Consider the following 8,074-nt stretch of genomic DNA (forward strand, 5'->3'; position numbering starts at 1 on the left):
GGCAAAACCATACATTTATATGCACCAGATGGGAAAGGCAATGATACTGAGAATCTTTATGTTGTTTTGAAACTAGAAGCTGATTTGTTACTTTCTCATCCTGAGTAACTATATATGCTGACACCTGTGAACTAAGCAAGTGCACTGAAGTTAGCAATGTGTAGTTGTAAGGTTGTGCTTGGAATGCCTGTCTTTCTGGACTTCTAAATATGTACAGCTTGTCATGACATACCAATTACTGCCATAATGTCTCTCAACTAAATGTTTTTTTAAAAAAATGCAATAAATGAAAACAAGAGAGAAGAAAAACAATGTCAATGACTGTCCTGCCACAATGCTGTATATGGGTAGATTTCTAATTTTCAGTTTAAAAATATGTAACTCTTTATTTCTATATTTCAAAATATTTTTTATTTTTTAATTTCTTTTCATCATATTCTGTAGGGACTTAAAGTTTAACATATCATTCACGATAAATGCTGAGGGGATTTCACTGACCTTATCAGACACAAAAATTACATTTCTTATTATATAGATCTTGCTTTATCTTGATGTTAACCATCCAGCAGTAAAGTATAAAAATGAAGTATCAAAAATTAAAGACATTATAATATGCTGAGCGGTAAAAGGCTCAAGTCAACAACTTCTGGAATTGCCAGTCCTACGGATAACCCATTACTACTATGGACTACTTGGCTATACTAGAATATTTTGCTGAATTCATGCACCTACAAAATTTATGTGATAATGGAATACCCATCTCTGAGAAAGCCGAACCAAAAAGGGGATACAAGTGAGTGACCATTTTGTGTCTGTATATTCAAAATAGGATAGATATACAGCTCTTTTCTCATAAGTCAATGAATAGAGAGATTTGTTCTAATAATGTTTGTGGACAGGATATCATGTCTGCATCTCGTACAATGAATAACCACTAAGACAACAATATGCAATATTTTAATTGTTGAAACTGTGCTAATAATCAGTTTTGAAACTGTCTAATTGCTATTTGTTTCTCAATAAAATTATTAAAAAGAAAAGAAGTGCTCTCACTATGTCAAATACCTGAGATAAATCAAAGTACTAGGAGGCAAGGTTTATTATGGCAAAACATTTCAGAATTTTCAGTTCATTGTTGCTTATACTCACCTCCTTACATATGTGGCAGCACTGTACTTCGTGGTAGAAACATGTCTCAGAGGACATGTGTTCATAACTTGATGACTTGGAAGAAAAGAGAAAAAGAGGGGCCAGTATGGCAATATCCCTTCCAAAGTCATACCTCAAAGGACATATCTTCCTTCTTCTACTCCCACCTTCAAAATCTTTCACATCCTTCCTATATTGACATAGGCTGGTCATGAAACTTTTAATGTTATATCCTTTGTGAGATAATTAAGTTCTAAACCATTGAATATACATTCTCAGTTGAAACACAATAATTTATAACCTCTGTATTGCTAAGGCTGCTGTCTCTTCTACGATATCTCTTCATAGAATAAGGTACTTAAGTGTAAGTTCCATTTGATTCCCCTTAGAAAAATGTCAATGTAGGCACAACATTCAAAATAAATGTGGAGCTGAATATCTATAAAGTGCCTATTCTGTACCAGGTATTATTTAAGACATTTTTTTAAGTTCAGCTAATTTGATTTAAAATAAAAGCGAGAATCAGAAGTTATAGTAGTTTTCCCCAAATCATTAACCTCCTTTACTTAAAAAGGTTGGATTCAGAGGCTCTGAGTCTTTCTGACATTATATTTCATGCACATTTTTTTATTATGTAGTATTAAGTTCCATGTCAATCTTTTATTTTTTTGTACATTTGAATTGCACCTTCCCACCTAAATCATCAAATTCCTGTTACTATCCTAGTAAGGATTTCTCCTTTGGAGTACAGATAATGTAATCCTAAACCTCTTCAGCATTCTATCTTTCAGAGTCATAACTTTGTAGTGGTTAATTGTATAGACTCTAGAGACATTTGAACAAGACATGTGAGGTTTGAATTTTGGTCCTTCTATTTTGTTAGTTGTGTGGACTGGCAAAGTTAAACTTTCAATGCCCAAATTTCCCCATGTATCAAAAAGCAATATTTATGACTACCTCATATGGTTTGTGTCAGGACAAAATGACTGAAGAATGTCAAGCATTTAAGGTAAAATTTTACACACAGTATAAGTATTTGCTTTTATAGTCTTTCTATGTGCTTCGCTATGGGGTATACATTTAAAAACAGAAGAACAGCTAAATTCTTACATGGCAGGATGTGTGGCACTGAAAATACCAATCAAGAATAAATAATGTCTTGTAATCTATTTTCTTGCTAAATGGTCTGAAAGCTTAGCAATTAGACTAACATGACACATAAGGAAAACAAGGTATTACTAGCTCTAGAAGGACTCAGGAAATCATATGTTACTAGGGAATTGCTATATGTTCTCTGCCAGTAAACTATTTGATAATCTTATTTTAAATATCAGGGCACTTAAAGGCTAAAAAAAAAACCTTTGGCTCATCAAGTTTTTCAATTTGAAAATTATTACTACTTTGAAACATGTATTCTTTTTTGTTTTATTAGACTATGTATTTTAGGATGTTCAATAGCAGTTCTGATCACTCCCCCAAATAGCCTAATTGTATGCACCAGCCTGAAATTTCTCCAGACCTTGGCAAATATTCCTGTAGGATGGGGCAAAGTAAAATAAATTGCCTTGTTAAAAACAACACCTTAGGGGAAAACAAGAAAAAATTATTAACAAAAAACCACACACACAAAGCACTGCCTTAGGCCATATGCTTATAACTGGGGATCTAAGATTCAAACAGAATTCCATATGATTTAGAATGCCATACTTTTAAATACTAGGTAAGGAAAGTGCTATAGACAAGGCCTGAATAGCAAAATAAAGAAAAGTGTACACACATAGGAAGGCAAGTTTTGATGTCAAACTTGATTTAACTTACATTACATTTACTGGCAAATTCATCTTAAGTGGCTCTTTCCTTTAGAGCTCGACATTGCTAAGGTGAAGGCAGCAAGTGTGTGAGTTCCAAACCCAAGTGAATTAAAGGAGCTCCCAGAGCAGGGACACAAAACTGCAGGTGGTTATAAGAGCTTCAGAATATTAAACCCATTAACATTTTCATACACTACTCTAAGTATTAGAAGTAATTCTTCAAAGTTAAGACATGTAAAAAGATAGCTGGAAATACCAATTTCCGTTTTGTAAACTCATCATGGTGAAGATACTAAAGAAATAGGGCAGATATCTGCAAATTTATTTGAAAGTGATAAATATATTCCAGTCTTCAGTTATTGTGCTTAGTTTCCAGCAGTACTATTGTAAATACTTCTTCGGTTCATGATAAAAAAAAAGGAAAACAAAAACAAAAACAAAAGGAGGTAAATTTTGGAGCCTGGATCTCTACCTCTAAGCATGTTTTACCTGATCTACTGCTCACAGATCACAGTACAATAATGGCCAGCCAGCATGTGGAAGCTTAAAATGCATTCTAATGAAGATTGTATTGTGAACATTGCCCAGGCAGAATAAATTGCAATCAGGATTTAAATGTGGCTAAAATAATAGCTCTTTGGATTCAAGCACAGTCATTAATGCCAGAGACACTTATAAAGTGCTGTTCTCTGGTCATCAATATTATTTTCCTTGTGAAACACTTTGCACTAGAAGCAATCAAAGAATTACAATAAACCAAGGAGAGACTATCCTTTTCTATAAAAATTAACATGACTCCAGTGAAGTCCATTAGTCTTAAATGATCTGTGTTCTAAAATTGACCAGTTATCAGCATAAGTTACTTTGATATATACATACTCCAAATATTTATCAAATATTTGTTTCATAGCAGATTCTTTTGCTTTCCTCTTATCTGCATAAAAATGTAAATTTTGTGCTTAGTGTATAGTCAGATTTTTAAAATTTGAAGTAGCAAAATTAGCTTTAAATATATCACTCATATCATTTAAAGAGAAAAATGTGCCAAATCCTTGAGAAGAACATCAAAGCAACATGTAAGCACTCACCACTCTAATTCCATAACCCAAGAAAGCAATTAATAAAACACATTCAGAAAAGCTGACCTATTAAAAAGATTGGGTCACATGTATTGGTGATAATAGTATATGAAAAATGAACAAAAATGTATATAACAAAACAAAATCTAAATGGTGCTTTTTTCATATTTCATATACATTCTCTCTTGTGAAGATAGTCATTAGTGAACAAATAGAAATTTATAGCTATAAAAATACATACTGAAATGATCATCCATGACTAAGAAAGAATTCCAAATAATTATTCATTGTTGCTGCTTGAAAATAACATACATGCCATTAATTTAGTAAGAGAAAATAGTGATTATTGTGGAATTTCTGTACAGCATTAACTGTATTCAGTTTTATCTCTACATTCATTGTCACCATTATGTAGCAAAAAAGGAAGGTATTGTGAATGGACACATGTCTTTAGTCTTGACTTTGTTTCTGTTCACATTTTTTGCTTGTTTCCACATTAGTATTATGAGATTATGATGAAGATAAAGTGAGGTACATGTATGTAAAATAAATGGAACATTGTCTGAGATAACAAATAGTGGATTCCTTTTTAAAAATTGTAAATACATATACTGTATTTAGTCCATTATGGTACAGTATGTAAAAGTATTAGATTAAGAATCAAGAAATTAAATACTGTTCAAGGTACAGCAATTCAATATAAGACTATACACAAGTCATTTCACCTTTATTTAACTCAATTTCCTCAACTTTTATGCAAAACGTTGGAGAAGATGATATAGTGCCATGAATCCTTTTATAGTATATAATATTTTTGGGATCTTGTCTCATAAAAAAAGATCAGATCTTGGCCATAGCTACTAAAAGCTACCTCATCACCAATCATTGTGAAATTACTAGTGGAGTTAAGAGGAATTTTAAAAGAAGATTTGAAATACGAACTTTCAGCATGATGCTCATTGGTAAAAATGTAAGCATAACAGTTCAGGCAAGATGGCATAATTCTATGGCTTTTAAAAACCTGGTATATAAATCAGCCAAAGATGGCCTCTATATACTAGTCTCAAGGTTGTTTATTTTTTCAAAGCAGTCTGAGACTCTTTAGCTCAAATGCCTTCTGGCACCAAACTCAAATTTTTATACATCCAGCTTTTTTCTAAACATACCCCAAATAAGCAAATTTTTAGCCAGTTAGAATCTGCCTGCTTTGCATACCTTCTGTAATGGCACATCTGTTAGCCACAGATAAGATAAACTCTGTGGCTACACAGCATCCAAGTCACTGTTGCCCTTCAGAATTCTGTGACCCAGAGATTTCCCTACATGCTGCCGAGGAACATTACCCAGGCACATGAACCACTTCTTTACTTTCCCTATCCCCTGGGTAGCATATTTCTCCCTTCATATTCTAGATGATAGTACCATAAATGAGGATTTAGCAAGTCTCATACTGTGGAGAAATTCCCCTGCATGCAAATCTGTCAACCAATGTATATTCTAAGAAAGCTTGGGTGTGCAACAGTTATTTTTAGAAACTAAAACTACCTACTGGTGAAATTACTAAATGAACAATGGTCTAAATAATAAACTATAATGGAACCTGTTAAATACATATACTCTTAAGAACAAAGAAAAATTTTTAAATCAAAGCATATAGAATATTTTTAAAAGGTATTATAAATACCTTTATAGTCTAAAATGAATATATTTGGATGAGACGAATGAAAATTATTGAGGTAAGTATTCATTTGGAAATAAAAGGAAGAAAGAAGAATAATATAAATATAAAAGCAAATATTAATTAAAGATGCCAATGGAGAGCAGTTTAGAAACCTGAAATAATGTTTTAAGATATAGGAACAGGGGCCGGGGAGGTGGCTCAGTGCAATAAACGATTCCCTGGCAAGCTTGAGGGCCTGAGTTCAATTCCTGGTTCCGCCAAAAAAAAGGGGGGGCGGGCAGGGGAGATGGCTCAGTAGAATAAGCACTTCCCTGGCAAGTGCAAGGGTCTGTGTTTAATTCCCTGTTCAAAAAAAAAAAAAGATACAGCAACTTTTCATGATATCATCTAACAAATAGAACAAATAATTAAGTGGCATTAGCATGTAAAAGGAAATTCATAGTGCTGCTTTTGCATAAATTTTAATGTCATAGCAATACATTATGAAGAATTCTATACTACTAAATGGGAAAACCATATCACAGAGGAAAGTATTAGAAAACTAGGTACAACATTAATAAAAGTATACTATGGATTTTACTCAGTGACAATAGGGTATACACATTAACTATATTTAATTACATATTACTATGAATCTACTTCTTTCTGAAAATGTTAGGTCCAAAATGTATCAAAAGTCATGCTTTTCAAAGTACAAAACCTGATAAATTTGTTTCTCTCTTTTCAAATTCCTTTCTTTATTGAAAAATTTCAGAGTGCAGAGAAGGTGTTCCTCTTGCTTACCTTATGAGAATTTAGTAATTCTGATGTAAAAAATTGATAATGATAGTGCAAGAAAGGACGATAATCTTATCACTCTGGGAAACTGAAGCAAGATGATCACAAGTTCCACCCTATTTTTATAATTTTCAAGTAATTGTACAATTTCTTTCCTGATTTCTTCCTTGATTCATTGGGTGTTCAAAAGTAAATTGTTTAATTTTCATATATTTGCTACAAGGCTTTTTCTGTTATTCATTTTTACCTATATAGTATTATGATCAGAAAACATACTTCATGATTTTAGTCTTCTCTAAATTTGGTGAGACTTGTCTTACTATGTTTTCTATGATCTATCCTAGAAAATGGCATTTCATTATTACTTTTTTTTTTTTGTTTGATTTTATGTTGTTAGTATAGGGTCTCACTACACAGATCGGACTTGTAGTGATCCTTCCTGTTTTTCAGGCTCCCAAGCACTGAGATTGCAGGTGCATGCCACACCCCCGGTCTCAGTTGTCTTCTCAGCGCACTGGGGGTGGGGCTGGCAGGGCACGTTAGGGTTGGAACCATGGCCTCTGTGTCTGCCTAAGCAGGTGGTTTACTTTACCATTTTTTTGTATTATTTTAGGACGGGTCTACAGGGTGTTCAGGGTCTCACTACTAGATCAGACTCATTGTGATCTGCCCGTTTTACATCCTCCCAAGAGCTGGGATCACAGGCATTCGCAACTAAGCCCAGTCTCAATTGACATCTCAGTGGGCCCTAGGGGTGGGGTTGGCATGGCAGGCTCAGCAATTGAATCCCTGGCCTCTGCGCCTGCTTGCAGGTGCTTTAATCTACTGAGCTATTTGGCTGGCTCTTATCGCCTTTCATTTAAAGTTTACGTGATTTTTGGATACTCTCCTGTTTTGGCTTCCATTTGTATTGCATATCTTATTTTCTTCCTTTAAGTCTTTGAAGGTTAACTAATTGTAAACTTTATTGGGTTGAGAATCACCTAAGTAATTAGTGAAATACAAGGCTAGCTGTTGCTGTGAGAGCATTTCCAGAGATACCTGGCCTGTAGGCCCAAAAGCTGCTGTGGGAGCTCTAGACAGAATATGGCCAGCACCATCCCATAAACTGGGGATTTAGATGGAACAAGAGTAAAAGGAGAGTGAGCAAGCTCTTTAACTCATTTCTCTCTCTCTCTCTCTCTCTCTCTCTCTCTCTCTCTCTCTCTCTTCTCTCTCTTTCTCTCTCTCTGTCAGCTTTCATTATGTGAGTAGATTTCCTCTTCCATGTGCTTCTGCCACGATGTTTCTAGCTCATCACAGCCTTAGAAGCAACAGTGCCAAGTGATCATGCACTGAAACTGCTGAAAAATAAGCTAAAATAAACCTTTCCTCCTTTAAATTGCTAATCATAAATATTATTTTACAATAATGTACAGGTGAATAATAGATAAATTATGTTAAGTGCATTTCTCCTAAGTAATATATAGTTGCTTATTATTTTTCACCCATTTAGGCACTCTGTATCTTTTAATTTGATAATTTTATCCCTTTACATGAAGTATAATTATTTTTAGCTAAGGTGTTCCTATATTCCT

The sequence above is a fragment of the Octodon degus genome, unplaced genomic scaffold (genome assembly GCF_000260255.1).
Source record: "Octodon degus isolate 3935 unplaced genomic scaffold, OctDeg1.0 scaffold00251, whole genome shotgun sequence".
Classification (NCBI taxonomy): domain Eukaryota; kingdom Metazoa; phylum Chordata; class Mammalia; order Rodentia; family Octodontidae; genus Octodon; species Octodon degus.